Below are 24,063 nucleotides of genomic sequence, written 5' to 3'. Positions count from 1 at the left end.
GTATTTAATGTACGGTGCTCCATGTCGCAAGGAGTTACAGGTATGTCAGTATTTCTGACGTATCTGTAGGCGCAAAAGTGGCACATTGCTGGGGTGTGTCTGAAACAGATGCAACTCCAGCATGTGTCCTTTCACATGGGGCAAGCCCCGTGTGAAATGGCCTGCTTTAGTCTTATACCTGCTGTGATTCAGGCGTAAGACATTGATACAGTAGCCTCCTAGAAGTGGTGCACTGAAATCTTATAGATTTAAATGCACCACTTCTACAAGGCTTTTTGCCGGGCAACGCCCACCCTGTATATTTGATACCTGGCGCAGAGGTTTACAAAGTGACGCTTCTGCCTAGATGCATCACTTTGTAAATGGGGCGCAACATGGTGCATTTTTTATGACGCTTGTGCGTCTCAAAAAGTGTGAGGCGCAAAAGTGTCGCAAGGACTTATAAATAAGGCCCTCAATATCTTACTGAATTTGAGCCAGACACTAAAGATATTGTAAAAACAAACATGTTGGACACTTACTTTCCAAAAAGGAGTGTACATCTCGAAAATGTGTGTCTATATGAAGCACTCCAGTACTACACATATAGAAACCATGTGACAGAAAATGTGGATGAAGATACATTTGCAGTAGTTGGTTGCAATGGGTGTTTGGTTCGACGGAACAAAGGAAGTCCTATTAACCATGCAAAACTGAGTTGCCAGCCTGCTGAAAAAAAGAGAATTTTTCTAATTGGAACTTTTGCAGCTATTTAAATTTAGGGCGTTCTGTAACATAATTACTAGGAGAGTTTGACTGCTGTGAAGACTCTTTCAATGCTGAAAAGGATAGCATTGAGTGCTCAGTATTTGCAAACGACTTGAAAATGTTGAATGATGAAACTCAACAGGAAGATACAATTGCTGCTAAAGTGGCTAAGAACAGTTTGCAAAATTAGCCAAATTTCAGCTCCTCAAAGTCAGGGCCCACTTGAGCAGTCAATAATTGAAAACAAGGCTGCTATTGCAATGAATGAGGTGGAGACTGCTGTGGAGACTGAAATTGAACAAGCAAGACAGAAAATGATTGATTTGGTAGATTTAGTTCCAAAGATAAATGACAAGCAAATGGAAATGTATATGGAGGTGAAAGCTACAGTTGAGCATGGATTACTTCATGACAATAAAGAGTCTGTATGCATAACATTTAAACCTATACTGTTGTACGTCAGTGGTCAAGCTGGCACTGGTAAAAGTTTCTTAATATAAGTTCTTACTACTTTGATGCAAAAGACAACAGAGTGTAGTTTATCCTTTGTGGTTACAGCGCTTAATGGATCAGCTGCATACAATATCAAAGGTATTACTTTGCATCAAATTTTGATGCTGCTTGTGAAACAGGACAACAAACTGGAATACCAAAGGTTATCTGGTGAAGTTTGTCATGAAGTGTCAAGAGAGTTAAAAAGTTGACATTTTTAATAATTGATGAGGTGACCATGGTTTCAAATTTAATGCATGCCTTCGTGCATTTGAGAATGCAAGACGTTTTCAGAACAGAGTATGATGTCCTTTTTGGAGGAACATTTTGGTTGCTTTTGCAGACCTATTGCAATTTACTCCTACTGTGACGGGTTGGACTGCGTTTAAAATACCACTGCATGATGAAACTATTAATTTTTGTGGGGAAGCATTGGAAATGTGAATGTTTGAATACAAACATTTAATCAGGAAAATGCAACAAGCATCTGATATTGAATGTGGTAATATTCTGAAAGACATTAGAGTAGGTGTTCTTTCAAAAGAGGGAAGGCGTGTTCTACAAAGCCATCTTCTTAAAGAACGGTATCCAACAACAAAGACAGAAGCAAAACTAATGTTTAGTATTATACAAGATAGTAAACATATTGTGTGTCTCATGTCTACATTGGAGGAGTGTGCATTTTTCAACAATGAATTGCTGGGATTAGAGAAAGAAGGAATTTGGCAAATGAAGGCAATAGATAAAAAATGGAACACCAGGTTGTCACCATACTTTTAAATGAAAAGTTGCAAGGAAAACTGGATTAATTAGAGAAATATGTTTCACGAACTGCAGAGCTAGAGAATGTTGAAGTCTGTGCAAAAACTGTGTAGTGATTTTTCGACAAAATGTAATTGTAGAAGAAGGTTTGGTTAATGGTGTTATATGTAAAGTTGATGATTTTATTAATTTTCCTATTAGGAATGAGGTGGAATACCTTGTGATTAAGCTTGATCAGATTGACAATGCTAAGCAAATTGGACAATGTACCGCACGCTTTTTGCATGTGAAAGATTTGTATGTTAGACGGAAACAGTTTCCAGTTTGTCTAGCATACTCTGTTACTAATGAAGAATCACAAGGTTTAAGATGCAGCATTTTTAATATTGGCAGTACAGTGTTTAAGGAAGGTATGTCATATATAGCTTTGTCTCGAGTTAGGAGATTGTCTGGTTTGTATCTAGTTGCATTTCATGACAGCAGAGTAAACACAGACTCAAGTTGTGTTAAAGAGTGCAGTCCATTAAGAAGTCTGTATGGTCCTCATTTAGGACAGTATCCAGTTTTCCATCTGTCCAAAGCCTAAAGTTTCAAAGCAGTGTAATGATGCTTTTGGAAGGAAGGTAATGAAAGAGAAGAAGGACATTCTTACGAAACACAAAAGTGAAATTGAGGGAGATATTGTCGATTACCATTTGTCAAGCCCCTCGGGTGTCAACTGCTATGCTAATGTTGTGCTAAACATATTGTTTGTATTACCTTGTGTTGTAGATGCAATTCTAGAGAAACAGCAGAATGTGTTGTATTCTGCACTGTGTTTTGTTGCACTGTCTGCATTGTGACAGAACAAGACATTGTGCATCAGGCATTTGAGGCATTGTAGATATATGTAGTGGATCTGTACAGGTTACTCAAAACACGTACTAGGATACACAGGAGTTTTTTATGGTGATGTTAGCTGTTTTAGAAGATGAGGACATACCTAGTGATGAGGTATTTGGACTTAAGGCCTAATTTAGATCTTGGCGGATAGGAAACGCCATCACAACAGTGACAGCTATCCTGTCTGTCGAAATATAAATCCAATAGGATATATATTTCGGTGGACGGGATATCCATCACCATTGTGATGGAGTAACCCATCCACCAAGATCTAAATCAGGCCATTATTTACTCATGACCGAGTGAATGTGAAGATTGTTCATGCAGATCAACCACAGAAATAGATCAGAGGGCTCAAATACTGGAAGTCGCAAAGTTCAACTTTCAGTATTCACAAAGGGCATTTACGAGTAGTAAATGCCTTTTGTGAATACCGAAAGTTGTAAAGTTAGACTTTCATCTAACTTTACCTTTGTGAATCAGGCCCGGAGTGTTTTATTTGCCAGATTCCAGAAGTGTAACTTTTTTGTCGAGATTAGGGAATAAAGCTACACAAAATAATATATGCCCGAAACTGTCGAACTGATGTTCTGTCCACTTTAGGAGTCACAAGAACTGGAAAATTTGTCATTTTAATTATTCAACGATGCAGAGAAAATCGCAGTAATTTAGATACTGAGATTAACAACATTAAAGCAGGACAAATATCCATTTTGTGTGAAAAATACACTCCTATTGCTATTATTTTTCATGAAGGAGTTAGTATTATGTCTGGTCATTACACTGTCTATCTAAAAAGTAGAAATGGATGCACAGAATGAAATAATAGCAACCCTAAATTCAGGCAAAGATTGCCAGGGAAGTTGCCAAATTACTATCTTTTGTTTCTGGAACCAACGTTCCAAGGAGGGTGGCAATTGCAAAAGTGCAATAGTCCAGTCATCATATGTGTATTATCTGGATTCATGACAGCATGCCGCCTCCCATGGTTGATGTCTTTATAAGGCTTTGCCTATGCGGGTGTGCCTTATATATCTAATAGTGCAACTGTAGCACTTCTAATGATGAAGTTATGATTTTCAGCATATGTTTCTTTGGATTAGTACTTTAAGTAGAGATAAAATAATTGTTTAAAAATGTGTAGTGTGTGCAATGCACTGTAGTGCCTATTTCCTGTTACATACTGTGCAATTGTAGATTTACTTAAATAGTCACTATAATTGTTTATTCCCAATGTTCAAGGGTGATTCTTTAATGGTGCATCATTCATGTTGTATAAGTATGAAATCTGAGAACAGTAAAAAAGGGAAAATAAGATGTTGATTAAATGATTTTTATTATAACATTACATTAGAGCATGGGAAATGAGGATTGATTTATTGTTATTGTAAAGTAATGGTATGCCAACATTTCTATGTTTAATTATTTTTTTATAACTTCTAATACTAATTCAATTTTTTTATACTGATGAATGGCACTATCTATTGGAGTAATACGGTTTTAACATTAATTCTTCCAGTGATGTTGCATTAGATTACATTGTAAGAGTTTTCTATACCATAATTAAAAAACAAACATACACCGACTTGCACAGTTAGACACCCACTTACAGTACCATACAGCCACTCATGCACCCTCTTAAACACCTATACAAACACTCACTTCTCAAATACTCACACAGGCATTCAAAGATGCACTTGCATGCCTATACAGATACTCACACAGCTACTCACACACCCACTTAGACACCCATACGGACACTCACACACCAACTCACTCACTCACTCACACTGTAACTCAGACACCAATACAGCTACCAGCACACCCACTCACATATCTACACAGGCACTCACACATACTTTTACACACACATAAACACACCCATGTATATCCCCACTAACACGGCCATACAGTCACTCATACTGCTACTGATACACCCACACAGCCACTCAGCCACCCACTCCCACACCCATATATCTATCCTCACATCTACTCAGAGACCAACACACATATTTACACACTCACAAACCATTACCACAGGTCCTCCCTGACCAACACAGCCATTCACACACCAATTCACTCACTTACACATCCCTCACATACCCACAAAATCCCTACTCTACTGCACCTCTGCACAGACCCACACAACCACTCATCCAGTCACCCACATACCCACCCACTCACCCATTCACACACTCACAAACAAATCACAGACCCACTCACAGACCCACAAAACTGCCAACACAGCCATATAGTCACCCATACAGCTACTGACACTCACACAGCCACTCAGCTACCCTCTCATATACCTATAAACTCACCCTCACAGCCATTCACACACCCACTCACATACCCAATCCCATACCCACAAACCACTACTACAGGTCCTCACAGACCAACACACCCACTCACATACCCATTCACTCACTTACACATCCACTCACACACCTACAAAATCCCTACTGTACCTCCGCACAGACCCACATAGCCCCTCACATACCCACTCACACCCATTCACACACTTAGACCCCCACTGAGACATCGATTCACACATTCACACACCCACTCACACGCCTACAAAACCACTGCCACATCCAGTGACAGACCCACTCAGCCACTCCCATACCTGCTCACACATGCATTCACACACTCATACACCTATTCACACAGCCACACACCCATTCACAAACTCACAAACCTACGCACACACCTATAAAACGACTACTCACCTCTTGACAGATCCATACAGCCACTCACACACCCACTCATACACTCACACACCCACTTGCAGACCGATGAAACCATTATCGCACAATCTGACAGACCCACTCACATAATCACTTACACACCCAAATAAACACTCGCACTCACTCACAGTGAGATAAATGTAGACATATAGCAGCAGGTGTTCATACATTGACAAACAAATATATAACATACAGTTTCACTTTCTTTAAACCTAAATAGCCGGTTCTAAAAAGAATCATCTTTTGTGCTATTGGAAGAGGTTTTCTTTTTTTGGTGCTTTTTAAAACAAACTGTAACTGTAAAAAAAAATTGGAGAAATGCACAGAATTCGTGAAAACAGTCTTCTTAAAAAATTAACATATAACATTTGTGGCTCATAACATCCTGCACAAATGCTGGCATGGACTGTTTCCCAACAGAAACTATTTGATTTCACATTGTCCAGTAGGATGCAATTTTCAGCATCTACGGGACAACTGCAGGAATATTTGCAGTGACCGCAGCAGGAACCAGGTCTCCAGGAGCAAGTGGCACTGCAGCAGAGAATGTGGATGCCTCACTGCATCCCTCTGGATGTCCACTCTTGCCAGTTGACAGGGTGAATGGTCCGCAGATGTTTGAGCATGCTGTTTGTGCCATGCGGATATTTTTTGTTTGTCTCTCTGGACAGTTATTGATTACAAAGGTTGCAATTCACAACTTTTGCAATTAATTTCTTTCAAGCAATAGATTCCTTCTTTCTTGCGACTTCTTCTCTATGCTGCTTCCTCCTGCTTTCCCTCTCTCTTCTCCTAATGCCATTTTCAAAGTGCATCAGAAAAAAACACCGCAAAAAAAAGGAGTTTCACCTGTGCTGGAGAGGTGTGAGTACTAAGGAAAAACACCCAAAGAAGAAGAAATGGGAAGGAACTTCATGTAGAAGAGTTTAGCAGGTGTTTCAACCAGTCCAATGTATTTATTGCTCTGTTACATGGATTCACTGATCCATCACGGCATCACCCCAACATCACGGGGAATCCAGCAATATGTATTAAAACAACCATGTAAGCTAGAATTACTTATTGGAATATAAGCTTGTCTCCATGTTCACTTTGATCATCGGAAAAGTCATCAAAGTTAATAAAATAGCCAGATGCAGTTCTGTCAATTGGTGGGATTGCTTCCGGATTTCCATTTGATCTTTGCATTTTCTTTTGTTACATTTGTATAGTCCGAGGCTACATCGTTGTAGACTGCAGTTTCTTGATGAACTGTTGCAATTTGGGTTTCAAGATGCACAAGTTCCATGGCTTTGTTGCATAGTCCTTTTTTATTCACTGAAGGTTTATCAAATGTGATTAGTCTCTCAGTTTGAACCTCTTGGATTGTAGCAAGATTTGGTCTTCTGCTATTTCTTGGGAGTCCACTGGGCCTACTACTTATTATTGGCCACATGGTTGTGGTTTCACCAGGTCGATTGATACAACTCGGTTCTCTTTTTTACCAGCAAGGGGCAGTAGTACAACTGATGTTGTTCCGCTGACAGCTAAGACAGGTACTGCTTTTCTGTAAGAAGGCCCAAATTCCTTCTTCACCGCTATCTTTTCTCTGACCAGATCCCCAATATTTGGAATCCCGACAGGTCTTGCTGGGACAGGTGGTTTTTCTTTAGTGGTAGTTGGCTTTAGCTTTTCGTTGCTCAGACTTTTTCTTGTTTCATTTAAGTCCTGTAAAACAGCCAAACGATCTTTGATATCAAAGGCTTTTTATTGCACCACTGAAGTCTGACAATCCAAGTCCTGAATGATCATTCTAGTACCAAATAAAAGTTTGTACGGACTGATACCCGCTAGAGAATTTCTTGGCATATTATTAAGACTACGTTGGACACTTATTAGATGTTTGACCCACCCATCACCCGAACCTAATACCCTCGCTGTTATAGATTGCTTTATGTCCCAGTTTTTTCTCTCCACTACCGCATTTCCCTCAGGATGGAATGGACTAGAATACCGCAATGCAATGCCCATGCTGGCCATGGCCTCCTTGTAAGCCCGAGAGCTAAACACAGGACCCTGGTCAGAATGTAGCATGCCAATTGCGTATGTGCAGATAAAGACTTGCAAATCTTTTATAACAGTTCTGGCATCAGCCGAGCGCAGGGGCCACATCCAAATGAACCTCGTCTTAATTTTTATGGGAACGCATTTGTCCGGTCGGACGTCTGCGCATAGATAGCCTGATGTTGTCTAATAGTGGTGTCTGGGCTGGTGTCTGGTCCGGTTCACAACTGCGATCTCTGTTGCAGTCCTGACAATTCATTGCAATTTATACATTTCTACGCTCATCCCTGGCCACCAGTATTTTGATTGTAATTCTATTAGAGATTTCAGGATCTCTTGGTGCCTCAGACCCAATCCCATGTGTGCTTCTTGTATCAAGAAGACTCTTTGGTTCGTGTTTGGAATTACTCTATCCCCCACTCCAGGGATTTGAGCAAATGGAACGGAGTTTGCATCAATTATGTATGTATTGCCGAGTGGATAGTTTAGAGGTAACGCCGCATAATTGCCTTCCATTGAGGGTTTTACTGCAAGCAGCGTTTCGCCATCTATTTGTTTTTTCGTATGCTTTTTTGTAGCTACGGAAGCTGAGTGATCAGCTGCCGCTGTGGCTTTGTCAGCCAATGAATTTCCTGCAACGTGAACGCCATCACGTTGAAGACTCTGCGTATGTTACACGTGAGTCTTTTGTAGTTCCTTCTGTAAAAGAACTACTTGTTCCCATTGTTTTTTATGCTTTATTGTGGCACCATTCTCATCTTTGTAACGGTTTTTTATCCAGGTCTACATAGAGTTATTGTAAGATCGGATGCAGTAATGCGAATCGCACACTATTAGTGTCGGGAATTCGCGATCAGCATTTTCAAGCGCCATCTTTAAAGATCTTATTTCAGCTCGCTGAGCTCTACAGTTTCCGAGAGATTCAGTTTTAGTGACCATCGATCTGAATTTACCTAGGCGCCAGCGACCTTTAACAATCGCGCACGCAGCACTGTAAATCTGTTTTTCCACAACGTAGTGTTCTGTAAATCTGTCCGTGTAGATTACACAGGTGTACTGTTCGAGAGGCAGAATTTCGGTCGGCAGAGGACATTCATTTTCGTATTCCAGATATTCTAGTTTTTTCATTTTCGGATCGAATGCATGTGTCACGTCTTCTGTAGCAAGAGAAGTTTCCCATTTTATCCATTTTGGATCTAGAGCTTTAGCATTAAGATTGCCTGGTATTGTTACTGCCTCAAGGGCTGATACTGCTGTCAAAAGAGATATCCTCTTCCCTTGGATAAGGGCTCTTTCTTTCGCTACAGCATTTTGAAGTGCAGTTAGAATTTTTTCAGTAGAACTGAATTTCATTTCAGCTTGTGTGTACAAATGTGATTTGTAAGCTATTGGTATTGTTTCTCACTAATTAGAGGTCAGGTATGTGAATCCGCATCTTCCTGGGATGACTCGGATTACAAGGTTGCGTTCGTTTGCGCGTGTTTGCAGTTTTGTTTTAGTTAACATGTCTGTCTGTAATGATCTTAAAATTTCTGTGTGTTTTTAAGTCCAACTAATTGGTTTAAAATTGGGTTTTATTAGCTCGTAGAGAGGTTTAACCCTCTCTGCATAATTTAGAATGTATGTTCTTCTGAAATTCAGGAAACTTATTATTGATTGTAAGTTCTTCAGCGTTTTTGGAGCTTGGAGTACTGCACACTTCTCTAAGAAGTTGTCTGCTAGGGTTTTGCCTTCACTTGATAATTCATATCCTAAAAATAGGACAGTTAGATAGGCAATTCGCGATTTTTTAAAGTTAAATTTGTACCCTTCAGATGCGAACCCAAGTATTATGGTGTTCACTCTTTTCAAGTGAGTCTCCAGGTCATCGTCTGTAAGATAGATGTCATCGACATAGGATAATGCCTCATCGTCATACATTTGTAGTAACTCTGTTACCCTGGCTGAAAATAATCCTGGGCTGTTCTTGAATCCCTGTGGGAGACGACAAAATTGTTTTTAGGTCCCCATACTGGAGAAAGCGGTTAAATATCTGCTTTCAGGTGCTATGTTTTGACAGAAGAAACCATTTGAAATATCTAATGTCGTTTTATATTTTTTGCGAACAATATTATTCATTAGTGCTGCACTGTGTGAGTTTTGTACTGCAAAAGTTTTACAGCAGGAGTTTAGATGTCTGTAGTCTGTAGTCCAAAACTAGACGACATGAATCGTCTGGCTTGGAGACAGTAAACAAAGGATTGTTCATTTGTGAGGTGCATGTTTCAATCACCCCCTGATATTCAAGTTGATCTAACATTTCTTTTACTTGTTTTTTAGCTTCTTGCTTAACAGGATACTGCCTCTGTGCAGTAGGTTGATTTCTTAACTGGATTTTATGGTGAGGAGAATCCTCATCCCATCCTACATGATTTTTATATAATGCAGGGGCTTGGGCCACTGCCCATTTTCTAGCAAGTGTGTATTTCATATGAATTGGAATGTGATTTGAGAAGGCAGGCATAATCATTTCTTCGCCATGTGGGCACTCCCTGACAAACTCAGGTGGCCAGTCTTTCTCTGCTAGAAGGATATCATAGCCTTTAGATAGATTCTCCCAAAAGAAACCTTTTATTTTCCTAGTTTTATCTCTCTCTATACTGTGAGAAGTTGGCCCGATATGCAACGTTCGCTATTCTAGCGACCGCTATGTATCGTTCCAACGACCCTTATGGTGTTTGGTTGTAAGTCAACCTATAGACCAGCTATCCTAGTAGCGTGGATACGAGCAGTCTAAGGCTAAAGACTCGAGAGGGCGTGTTAAGCCAGCTGTTTACCACACATGTACCCCTTGAACACCCAGTGAAAGGACACCACACAAGTGTTATGAAAATAAACAGGATATTTATTAAGAATCACAACAGCCCTGTACTCTTTATGAGGACAGGGTACTAAGCACAACCAAATCTCTTTAGCAAATACTTCAAGTGCACAATTAAAACAAGTGTCCGAGGACACGGAAAGGTTAAGGTCTCGGGCGGACCCGATAAGGCAAGTCGGAAGCGAGGGACTCGGGACCCTAGAGTAAGGAGGCTATGCAGGCACCGAAATGCCGAGTTACCTAGCCACGAGGGTTGCGGCTGCACAAGTCTTACAGGCGTCGGGGTCTTCGCTGACGAGCCAGGAGCCGGAAGAAAGGAGTTGCTGGCCGGCGACCAGTGCTGAATAGTTCGTAGAGATCCAAGCCTGGATCGGAGATTGATGAAACCTGAAAGCAGAGGGGACCAAGTTCGTACTACTAGCCAGTAGTCAGAGGGTACCAGGAAGGCACCGGTTGGCCGTCACCTCGACTAGGTGAGTGGGCGACGCTAGGCTCTGCAGTCTCACGGACCAGGAGGCGTTGTCGGCGACCACGGTGGAGGTGCGAGCTGTCCCACGAAGGATGATGCTGTCGGCGTCGCTGGGCCCAGGATGGGGCAACAAGCCTTGGCAGATCTCAGGGCCACGGGGTGGGCCTAAGATGGCGTCTTGAGTGGACCAGGAGGGTCCGGGGTGCTTCTCGCAAAGATGGAAGCAAGGGCCAGTCTGGAGCAACCAGACCGGCAGTGATGATTCTCGGATGTCGTCACAGAAGGGCACAAGCCAGCGGCGAGTGACCAGACAACGTGCTGAGCAGCGAGCAGAAGGGCCCCACGCAGATCGTGGAGATGCTGGGAAACTGCACTTCGGTGCTAGAGCGGCTCAGGGTCGGGGCTTCTCGGACCCCAGAGCACTCACCAGAGAGTTACCTCGATGGTCGTGCTGGTTTTTAAGAGCGTGCAGGTTCTGATGATGGCCGGTCCCTCGAGGTCTCGTCGCACCCACAGATCACAGCTGAGCTGATGACGTGGGTAGAGGTCAGAGGTGCCAGGGAAGCCGGTTCTCGTCGAGCTGGGCCGTCGGATCCTTGAGGAAGGACTTGCAGCAAACCGCAGAGTTCTTAGTTGGTGCCCGCTGATGCAGGGTGACTACTCCTTAGCCACAAGGGAGGAATCTTGAGAAGAGTCTTGAAGTCCTTTCGTAGAAAGTATTCTTGATTCAAAGATGATCTAATTTGGAAGGGTCCCCGCTCCGGTCTTTATCCTAAAGAAAGGGGTGGGTACATGACTAGGTCCTGCCCTAAGGGTGGGACCAGGAAGGGGGGTAGTTACGCCCCTCTCCCCTGCCGGGCTTTCCCCAGGCCAGGGCTGTCGCCCCTGGAACTGGTTCTAACCGGCAGATGCGTAGTGAGCACCGGGGTGCCACTCCGCAGTCACCTTCTCGCCAAAGCCCTACCTACCCAGAATACACAAACCCTGTCTGGGACGGTGCGAACAGCGCCCTCGACAGGAAACCCTTTGTCCAAGTGCTCCTCGCTGGAAGGACTCCCAGCAGCAGGAGGTCAGACTTGTGTCTGTGGTGGCAGCATCCATTTTGTGGAGCTGAGGCTTCAGTTGACTTTAACCGGGGTTCACAGTTACGTACATGTCGTGTCCCTCTAGAAGGGTGGGATGCTAACCTCATCGCCAGAATTGGTGAGAGGGCAGCACCCCGATTCGTATGACACCTTACTCGACATATTTTGATAACGCGATACCGGAGTTACCGATATGGTACGCGTTATCATGGAACAGCTATTGGGTCTTGATTCCGCAAGCTGCAGCCGGGCTCGGCTCGGGCCTGAACCTAGCTCACACGAGCCCACGCACTCTGCCTTCAGGATTGTTAAGGCCTGCCATAGGAGTGACTGATAGGAACTCGGGTGTCCATTGTATGGTTAGATATAGAGCTACTATACCTAAAGCGAAGGGTGGTTACACGTCTTCGCCCCAGCTGTCGTGCAGCCAGTTGTGTCAAATTTAAGAGGCCAGCCAGGGGTGGCATAATACATGCTGCAGCCCCTGGCGGCCCTGGGTACACCTATGCCCTGAGTTACAGGGTCTGATAAGGTGGCCCAGTACCAATTGGAAATGCACCTAGGGTACATGGAATCCATTTTAAAGAGAGAGCGGTAGGCCTGGGGTCCTGATTGGCAGGGTCCCAGGTCGACTATGTCCAAAACCAGCTAAAACACAGGGCAAAAAGTTGGGGGCAACCATAGTCAGGATGTACCTTCCTACACAACCCCCCCCCCAAACGAAAGGAGATAAGGCTATCCTTGTCCAGGTAAGCCTCTATTACCTAAGTGGCCATATAAGGAAGGACCAGCTCTGGCTTGGTTTCCCCCTGTGTCATGGTCCACTAGGCAACCCCTCACCCTAAGGGTATCTGAGGGTCTCCACCATAGGGAATCTCTGTCTCTGGTGTGTCTTGGGAAAGAAGAAGGCTGATGCTGGGATGGAGTACTGAAGTGAGGCTCCTCTACCTTTGGGCTCAACTTCCTCCAATCACCATCCATCATGCGTGCCTTCCTTTCTTTAGCGGAGATGCACTGAGCTCTCAGGGTCAGCCTCTGGCTACCTAAAGCTGGAGGCTGAGTCCCTCTGTTTGGCTTACTGGAGGGACAGGTCAGGTCTGGGGTTTTTAGGCCCCATGTTTGGCTGTGCCCAACAGTGTCCAGCTGTGGGAGTTCCCTAACTACTTTTAAGGGGGATCCCTCAGGAGTCTGTTCTATTTTCACTTGGCTAGGTTCACCAGCTTCAGTGATCCCAATCTGCTGATTAAGGGGTTCTGTTGGACAGGGTGCCCTTTTGGGTCCACCACTGGCCTCCCTGATCTCTTCAGCCCTGGGCTGACTGAGGCAGGGTAGAGAGGTGCAGGTTACCTGCTCCAGACTGGGTCCCACCTGGGAAGGGTCCACTGCCATCAGGGGCTCTGCCAGGCTAGGCCTGACTACCTCTGGGGCAGTTCCTTCAACAGGGGTAGAGTCAGTTCCCTGAGGAGGCTGGCTCTCACCTAGTGTCTGGGAAGGGGAAGACTCTTCTTCCTCCTCAATGCTCTCTGTTTGAGTGGAGTGATCCATTGTTTCAGGCTTCACAACCTCACTATCTGTCTGAGTAGAGGCTGAGACCATTTCAGCCTTGCCAACCTTTTCAGGAGGGCACTCAGTTTTGGTTTGGGCTGTGACTGTCACAGCCCTCCTATCCTGTTCGGTAAAGTCTGTCTGAGCCTGGGCAGTGGCTACCACTGCTCTTCCAACCTTTTCAGGGAGGAATGGTGCTTGGACTGGGGCTGTAGCTATTACTGCCCCACTAACCTGTCTGGATAGGCCTATCATTCTGGAATGAGTTTCTTGCTCCACCTCAGCCCATGCTGAGAGTTCCAGGTCATTCCCCAGTAAGCAATCTACAGGTAGGTTATCTGTCACTGCCACTCTCATAGGACCTGTGACATTACCCCAACTGAGCCTGACTACTGCCATGGGATGCCTTCTCTTCATTCCATGAATGTCCGTCACCTGATAAGTAAAACCAGGGGTCAGTTGAGCAGAGGGGACCAGATGGTCACTCACCATGGTGAGGCTGGCCCCGGTGTCTCTGAATGCCTCAACTTTCTGACCATTCACTAAAACTTCTTGTCTATACTTGCCCAAAATGTGGGGCCCAGTAGTGAAGTTGGCAAACCCCATGCCAGTCTCACAGACAAGAGTGTGGTCAGGGAACCTGGCTAAGCCATAGTCCTCCTGATTGCCCAAAGTAATGCCCACCACATTCTTGGGGGCACTCCCACCACCTGGGGGATTACCACTAGTGGTAACAGGAGGTCTGGGAGTGTTACTTGGGGGAATGTTTTCCTTATTGCTATTTTTAGGGCACTTGGCATCACTTTTGTAATGGCCCACCTGTTTACAGGTATGGCAATAAGGTTTCTTCGGTTCGGAAGGAGTGTTCTGGGACCCACCACCCTTGTTGGAATTTTGGGGCCCTTGGGAAGTCTTCTCTGTGGATTTATCCCCACCCTTCTCTTGAGGCTTGGTTGATTCCTTTTTCTGGTCACCACCCTGGTTTTTAGGCCTAACCCTGGTTCTGACCCATTTGTCTGCCCTCTTACCCAATTCCTGTGGAGAGGTCAACTCAGAGTCTACCAGGTGCTGATGTAATAGCTGGTTCTGACAATTATTTAAGATTTGCTCCCTCATAATCAGATTATACAATCCTTTAAAATCAGTAACCTTACTACCCAGTAGCCAGCCTTCAAAAGCCTTAGTGGCACAATCAACAAAGTCAGACCAATCTTGAGACTGCGTTTTCGGGGTATCCCTGAACAGCACCCTGTACTGCTCAGTGGTTAGGCCGAACCCTTCAACTAGTGTATTTTTCAAGATTTGGTAATTGTTAGCATCCTCCACCCTTGTGGTGAGGAGCTTGTCTCTTCCTTTTCCTTCAAAGGAGAGCCACAAGATAGCTGCCCACTGACTCTGGGGAACGCCCTGCACAGTGCAGGCCCTCTCCAAAGCAGTAATCCATTTGTGGATGTCGTCCCCTTGTTTAAAGGGGGGCACTATCTTACCAAGGTGTTTCGTATCGAAACTCTTTTCCCTATTACTAGGTACATTGCTGCCACCAGTGGGGACTACCCCACTTAACTGTTGCTCTCTTGCAAAGGCAAGCCTCTCTTTGGCCAGGGCAAGTTCTTCCCTTTCGACCCTTAGATTAGCTGCCCTTTCCTTAGCTTCGTACACTCTCCTCTGAGGGGACGTCATCCCTCTCTGAGACGAGTTGTGAGAGCCATTGGTTTGAAGGGATCTGCCAGAGCCTCTCGACAGAGATCTGGCTCGTCCATTCCCAATGTTAAGCTGACCTGATAGTGGCCCCAGGGGTCCCCCAGTACCGCTATCATGTTTGCTTAAGTTGGACCTGCTTAGCCTGACGACTTCTACCTGTCCCTTATCTGCCTCATCCCCAGAGAGATCCTCATCCTCATCTTCCTCCCCATCTTCGTTCTCGGTTGCGAGGTGAATGAGGTCAGGATCATCTCGGGTTCCCTCGAGGGGAGGCATGTCTCCTTCTGGATTAGAATGGCTAAGAAGCTTCTCAGCCTTTCTGGCATCATAAGTCTCGAGGAGACCAATCAGAAAGGAGGTGGTGGGGTTAGCCCCTTGCTTAATCTTCCTAGAGGTACATACTTGTCGTAACTCATGGAAGTTAAGCGCAGTATATCTTGAAGGGATGACCTGTGGAGGGTCAACTGACACAAGGGGAGACTCAGAGTTTCCTCCTTTGTCCGACATACTGCTTCTAGTGTGGTGTAAGTGATGCACCTACCTACACTATGTGTTTCCCTACTGTTCCCTTGCTAAGAGTTGCAGCCAAGGTGTGCTAAGCCTTGAGGAGCTACAACAGCTGGTTCAGTAGAACTCAGAGTATTCTAAGCTTTAGTTATATGTACTAACAGTACTTATGCGATCTTTCAACAAGATATTCTTAGGATACGTGTGGTAAAACAACAGCAAGCTCAAATCCCACCGCTGCCACCAATGTGAGAAGTTGGCCCGATATGCAACGTTCGCTATTCTAGCGACCGCTATGTATCGTTCCAACGACCCTTATGGTGTTTGGTTGTAAGTCAACCTATAGACCAGCTATCCTAGTAGCGTGGATACGAGCAGTCTAAGGCTAAAGACTCGAGAGGGCGTGTTAAGCCAGCTGTTTACCACACATGTACCCCTTGAACACCCAGTGAAAGGACACCACACAAGTGTTATGAAAATAAACAGGATATTTATTAAGAATCACAACAGCCCTGTACTCTTTATGAGGACAGGGTACTAAGCACAACCAAATCTCTTTAGCAAATACTTCAAGTGCACAATTAAAACAAGTGTCCGAGGACACGGAAAGGTTAAGGTCTCGGGCGGACCCGATAAGGCAAGTCGGAAGCGAGGGACTCGGGACCCTAGAGTAAGGAGGCTATGCAGGCACCGAAATGCCGAGTTACCTAGCCACGAGGGCTGCGGCTGCACAAGTCTTACAGGTGTCGGGGTCTTCGCTGACGAGCCAGGAGCCGGAAGAAAGGAGTTGCTGGCCGGCGACCAGTGCTGAATAGTTCGTAGAGATCCAAGCCTGGATCGGAGATTGATGAAACCTGAAAGCAGAGGGGACCAAGTTCGTACTACTAGCCAGTAGTCAGAGGGTACCAGGAAGGCACCGGTTGGCCGTCACCTCGACTAGGTGAGTGGGCGACGCTAGGCTCTGCAGTCTCACGGACCAGGAGGCGTTGTCGGCGACCACGGTGGAGGTGCGAGCTGTCCCACGAAGGATGATGCTGTCGGCGTCGCTGGGCCCAGGATGGGGCAACAAGCCTTGGCAGATCTCAGGGCCACGGGGTGGGCCTAAGATGGCGTCTTGAGTGGACCAGGAGGGTCCGGGGTGCTTCTCGCAAAGATGGAAGCAAGGGCCAGTCTGGAGCAACCAGACCGGCAGTGATGATTCTCGGATGTCGTCACAGAAGGGCACAAGCCAGCGGCGAGTGACCAGACAACGTGCTGAGCAGCGAGCAGAAGGGCCCCACGCAGATCGTGGAGATGCTGGGAAACTGCACTTCGGTGCTAGAGCGGCTCAGGGTCGGGGCTTCTCGGACCCCAGAGCACTCACCAGAGAGTTACCTCGATGGTCGTGCTGGTTTTTAAGAGCGTGCAGGTTCTGATGATGGCCGGTCCCTCGAGGTCTCGTCGCACCCACAGATCACAGCTGAGCTGATGACGTGGGTAGAGGTCAGAGGTGCCAGGGAAGCCGGTTCTCGTCGAGCTGGGCCGTCGGATCCTTGAGGAAGGACTTGCAGCAAACCGCAGAGTTCTTAGTTGGTGCCCGCTGATGCAGGGTGACTACTCCTTAGCCACAAGGGAGGAATCTTGAGAAGAGTCTTGAAGTCCTTTCGTAGAAAGTATTCTTGATTCAAAGATGATCTAATTTGGAAGGGTCCCCGCTCCGGTCTTTATCCTAAAGAAAGGGGTGGGTACATGACTAGGTCCTGCCCTAAGGGTGGGACCAGGAAGGGGGGTAGTTACGCCCCTCTCCCCTGCCGGGCTTTCCCCAGGCCAGGGCTGTCGCCCCTGGAACTGGTTCTAACCGGCAGATGCGTAGTGAGCACCGGGGTGCCACTCCGCAGTCACCTTCTCGCCAAAGCCCTACCTACCCAGAATACACAAACCCTGTCTGGGACGGTGCGAACAGCGCCCTCGACAGGAAACCCTTTGTCCAAGTGCTCCTCGCTGGAAGGACTCCCAGCAGCAGGAGGTCAGACTTGTGTCTGTGGTGGCAGCATCCATTTTGTGGAGCTGAGGCTTCAGTTGACTTTAACCGGGGTTCACAGTTACGTACATGTCGTGTCCCTCTAGAAGGGTGGGATGCTAACCTCATCGCCAGAATTGGTGAGAGGGCAGCACCCCGATTCGTATGACACCTTACTCGACATGTTTTGATAACGCGATACCGGAGTTACCGATATGGTACGCGTTATCATGGAACAGCTATTGGGTCTTGATTCCGCAAGCTGCAGCCGGGCTCGGCTCGGGCCTGAACCTAGCTCACACGAGCCCACGCACTCTGCCTTCAGGATTGTTAAGGCCTGCCATAGGAGTGACTGATAGGAACTCGGGTGTCCATTGTATGGTTAGATATAGAGCTACTATACCTAAAGCGAAGGGTGGTTACACGTCTTCGCCCCAGCTGTCGTGCAGCCAGTTGTGTCAAATTTAAGAGGCCAGCCAGGGGTGGCATAATACATGCTGCAGCCCCTGGCGGCCCTGGGTACACCTATGCCCTGAGTTACAGGGTCTGATAAGGTGGCCCAGTACCAATTGGAAATGCACCTAGGGTACATGGAATCCATTTTAAAGAGAGAGCGGTAGGCCTGGGGTCCTGATTGGCAGGGTCCCAGGTCGACTATGTCCAAAACCAGCTAAAACACAGGGCAAAAAGTTGGGGGCAACCATAGTCAGGATGTACCTTCCTACACATACGTATTGTTATTTCATATAGTTTATGGGGCACGCTCACTCGGGTGTCTGCAGTTTCCACTTGAATGTATTCATTCGTGTCCACTGTCTCCAGAAGATTCATCAGGATCTTACGAGCTATGCTCACTTCTGCTGCGCTGTCTAGCACTGTCTGGGGACAAAAACTAAACAGTTAGAAAGAGGGTCCAAGGGATATATAGTTTAACGACCCACACCTGATTTTATCCCCAGCTCCTACTTAATGTACAACACACGAAACACAGGGGGTCTACCAGCTAAATTCTAAAGCTGCACTGTCTTGACCGAGTCCACAGGATCTCAGAGTGTATGTATCACATAGAGACAGCGTATTTCTGAAAAAAGAGAGAGAGAGGGGTGAACACTACATGCATAGAAGAGACCGGTACATCATAGGTTATTCGTACATGGCTGACTAATCCAAAACAATTAGTAAAGGGTTCCCATCAAATAGACTCAATGATCAGTCCTATCATTTGGCCAAACCCTGGTGCATATTAGGCTGGTCCCCTGATCATTGGGACAACAGACACCGCACCTTATTGCTGTTTTAGGATTTGGTCCACCAAAATAAACAAACCGTCTATGATGACTGATCTTTTGATGGTAAAGTAAACAAGTGCAACAGGAAAATTAGTGACTTAAAATAGGATGGAATGTCCTCCCTCTAACAACTTTATTCTGCGGATAAGACACGCCTCCTAATTAAAAAACCAGAACAGTGCAAAAGAGACAGTAACAAATATCTGTCTAGAAATGGGCCAAGATGTTTCTGCCTGACGGATGTTTAATCCCTTGGCATTCATCAGGGCCTCTGCTCTTATAATTAACGGTGGGCGGCCAGCTACGCTCCGTCTGCGGAGTGTGCGTAGTGCCGCCTACTCCGCATTTTGCGGAGCTGGCGGAGCCAGGCGGCACTACGCACGCTCCGCAGACGGAGCGTAGCTGGCCGCCACCCGCCTCCCTCCCGCCCTCCCTAAATACTTTGAAATAAAGGAATGAAATAATTTAAAAAGCACTTACCTTGCCGCTGCTGCCCGCCGCGTCCCCGGGGCTCACTATCTTCGGTCTTCCGTCCGCTTTACTAATGCGCATGCGCGGGCGGCCGCGCATGCGCATTTTCACGAGAAAATGCGCATGCGCGGCCGCCCGCGCATGCGCATTAGTATAGAAGACGGAAGACGGAAGATAGCGAGCCCCGGGGACGCGGCGGGCAGCGGCGGCAAGGTAAGTGCTTTTTAAATTATTTGATTCTTTTATTTCAAAGTATTTAGGGAGGGCGGGAGGGAGGCGGGTGGCGGGGCTGGCGGCCAGTGGTGTTTGCGGAGTGGGGCTACGCGGAGTGCGGAGGTGGGCGTAGTTTCTCGCCCACTTCGCGTAGCTCCGCGAAGCCCCACTCCGCGAACTCCGCCCAGGGTTACTTATAATAGTTGCACTCCAAGTAGTGGAACAAAGAAATCACCACCATCACCAGAGAAATAAAGTATGATAAAACTAGATTGAATACGGTACAAACTGTAGCAACCGTGGACATTAACCCTCCAATTCACTTTGGCTACTGTGAATTCTGTGAAGGAAAACGTTACATCATTAATACTGTATTGGATGTATCAGTCCCGTATGCATAGTGTGTCACCCAACACCAAATGTATATAAAAGAAAATTAAATGTTATATGCTCACCCTTAATGGTAGGGGAATAGACCTCACCTCACCTGGACCCTGCTCAGGTTGTAAGAGGCCCCACACTACAAAGACATAGGGAGGAAAACAGAAATGTAGCACAATAAAGCAGAAAATTCTAAGCTTTTCACCATGCCTAAAAATCATTCCTGTAAGGAAAATACCCTATATCTAGAGGCAAACATGTGGGGTAGGTCAATCTACAGACTCAGTGTGCTAAGCCTCAAGATAACCCAGAAAATTAACTCTGACACCAGGCTATTGTAGGTACCAATTGTGCTATTTCAAAAGGTTCTTAAGCAATATAAGATAATTGCCAAAGCTGTCATCTTAGTATATGTGTAGCACTCTGTAATACCATGTATGCTCACCTTTCCGTCGGTACCTCAAGCTCCCATCTGAGGCTTGGGGGAGGTACCGACATGTAGGTGATCTCAGTATTAGTAGTCTTGCGAGCGTTTGTTAGTATGGTAACCCTCCGCCTAGGTAGTCTCTGCTTCCACCTTGCAGCACTGTTATAATATATCCCTGCAAATCTCTCAACTTTTATTTTATACAAAGGAAGGAGAATAACGGAAGAATAACTTTAGAATGGACCTAGTAAGTGTGTTTTTTCTTGGGGAACCAAGCGCAATACTTTGCGCTCGAAAAAGCGCAACAACACGCGCTCGGAACTACTAGATGGCGTCATCGCGGCCATTTTGGTAGTTCAATGACTCGGACCTGTTGTAATGTGTCCCCGAGCCTCCCTCTGTTTACATATTTTAGAAAAGCACAGAGATCATTAAAACAATTACTTGTTGGATATGCCCTTCAAAAGATCAGCCATCATGGACAGTTTGTTTATTTTGGTGGACCAAATCCTAAAACAGCAATAAGGTGCGGTGTCTGTTGTCCCAATGATCAGGGGACGAGCCTAATATGCACCAGGGTTTGGCCAAATGATAGGACTGATCATTGAGTCTATTTGATGGGAACCCTTTACTAATTGCTTTGGATTAGTCAGCCATGTATGAATAACCTATGATGTACCGGTCTCTTCTATGCATGTAGTGTTCACCCCTCTCTCTCTCTTTTTTCAGAAATACGCTGTCTCTATGTGATACATACACTCTGAGATCCTGTGGACTCGGTCACGACAGTGCAGCTTTAGAATTTTGCTGGTAGACCTCATGTGTTTCGTGTGTTGTACATATAGCATTGTCTGGGCTCCCTTTGGGGAGACTTGCCCCCCCCCTCTTCTGAAGATCTATTTCTTCGTTGGGGAGACCTTCCTCTGGACTGAAATTGTTTTTCTCCAGGAGTGGTTTGTTTATTACCCTCCCACTTCTTCTTTTGAGAATTGAGATTATTTTTAATAAAAGTTTTTTCAGGATTTTCAATTAGTGTATTTAGTCGGTAGATTGTACCGTCAATTGTTAATTGAACTAAATCCCTATATGCTCTTGTTAATTCTTTTATTTTAACTAAGAGTTTTTCGCTTGACATTTTTTCAATGTCGGGATTTGGTGTGTAGCTGGCTAGAACCAGCAATGTGGCTCCTGGTCTACCTAGTGGACCAAGCCTGGTAATGTGATTTTGATGTTTTAGGGCGCCATTAAACAAGAGCAGGTGCTCTTTGATGTTAGTGGAATTTCAACTTCCTCGAAAGGAGAGTATTCCACTGGAGATTCCGCTATTTTGTAGTAGTGGAACTCAAGTGTTACAGCGTGTGCAGCTGGAAAATTTATCCAGGAATAGAATACCTCTGTCTGCCGATATTCATGTGCCTCTACCACAAATATGACGTACCACCTCTTGATGTCACTCCATTTATTATAAGTTTTATAGTTATGGTTTTTCTTATATTGACCGGGATGATTATTGCATCATGGTCGTTATATCGGACAAATGTGTCGTCCGCTATGAGTTGAGCTGCCAAAGCAGCTCTCTCCATTTTATTGTCACTCTCTGTCATTTTTCTGACTGAAAGTTTGTAGATCAAGTTTCAAGGAAACAAAGATTAGGTGCACAATATTTTGGAACACTGTATCCTTCAACGTTGACTAAACCAAAAACGAATACATAGGATTCTCATCCTACTAAGTTCCGGCGGCTATTAACCTTTCACCCACTCCAGACGTCTATTGGAGTTTTTACGGGAAAAAGGGGTCTGTGTGAAAATGCACGACTGAATTACTCTAGTATCTTGCGTTCGATTATCGCCTTACCAAACGTTGGGCGCCATGTAGTGTAGTTCCTATTTTCCCAATAGGCTCTGCGCATTGGAATAACATAAACGATAGTTTAGACGTAGGACTGAGGTCGACTAGGTCTCTATTGAATATGTTAGACTTAATTAGGTTTGCCAGCTAGCTCAGAGGTCACTAGAAACTTTCTCGAATGAACAGGGAGGAGTGAACTTCCCTGATTAGACAAGAAGGGATTTAGCTTCTGACAACCGCATAAACATGACAACTTTGCTCCCCCCAGAATAAGAAGTATATGCCAGAGTCGTGTGAAAACAATAGATAGCTATTTCACTCAGTCAATCGTGCATACTTAGTTTCACCAGAGTGCAGAGAAATAGAGAGGCGGGCGTTTTCAATAAAAGGTGTTATTTATTGAGCAGTCTTCTTTCTCATGCAAGAGAAATGAATTGCCACAATTGCAATACTTGTTATAAAGTAAAGTGTGTACAGTAAAAGGAGTAATATGAAATAATACTGTAAAAGCATTGATGTGGTTTCTGAGCCATATGATACTTAAAAGGTATAAAATATATACAGTTACATACAATGATAAATGTTTGACTAAACGTACTCGACTGATGCTTCTAGATACGCCTACCCCAGTGTACCTAACCTAAGCCTAGTACGTGGAAAGGATTAAAGGAGTTTTTAAGTTAAGTTAGTTTTGCCAAGAATCTGACTCAAGAATTCTCTAAGGATCTAATCAGCTCCGTACCTTGGTTTTAGAATGAAGGAGGTCTTGTATCTCGCTCTCAGGACTCGATCTCCCAGTCACCCGCAAGGGTGACTGGAAACACTGGAGCTGGATTTTCTCAGCTGGAGAAAAAGACAGCGTCTTTCTCAGTGCGTCAAATGGGAGGGACGGCATCCTTCGGCACTCGCATCAGCTGGGCTTCGGATGAGTAGATGGCCGCTCTGCTCCAAACCACTGTGTGTTGCTTCAGGCAAACGTTGGTATATTTATACCTGGAAGGTGCCGAGTTTGACGTAAGGTTGGACATAAGACGTCAATAAAAGATGTCACTAAGAACTGGCCGTTCTTTCGGACTCGCAGGAGTTCTAGGACAAATCAAAACAAAAGCATGGGGAATTCCCAGGTTGCTGGAGGTTTGGTTTGTTGAAAGAACTCGTTGTACTTTCTAGGAGTCTAAGGAAGTAGCCTTGCCGTATTTGGATTGCATTGGCTATTACTAAATATGGATATGATTCTTATGCCTTTATAAGGGTATGATTTGTTATAACCACATAAGGGCATAAATCGGGAATATTTAGTTAGGGTCCTAGATACGATCACAACAATATGTCAATTTACTAAATCACTTACCTCAGATATCATTTCATAGTTTCCATTTATGTTTTTAACTGTAGTTAGGAATCACACTGGATCTGTGGTTCCCTCACAGAGCTTGGAACAGGAATTATGCATGGGTTGGACATGTGGCAGATCCGCAAATCCCCCCCACCCCCAAACAAATTTAACAAGCACACTTTTTTGTTTTTAAAATAATTTAACCTATGTAATAAAATACTTGTATATACTTTTTTTACCTAAATAAAATACTACA

Source organism: Lissotriton vulgaris, chromosome 5 (genome assembly GCF_964263255.1).
Source record: "Lissotriton vulgaris chromosome 5, aLisVul1.2, whole genome shotgun sequence".
NCBI lineage: Eukaryota > Metazoa > Chordata > Amphibia > Caudata > Salamandridae > Lissotriton > Lissotriton vulgaris.
The sequence above is the reverse complement of the archived record's forward strand: the minus strand, read 5'-3'. Positions refer to the sequence as shown.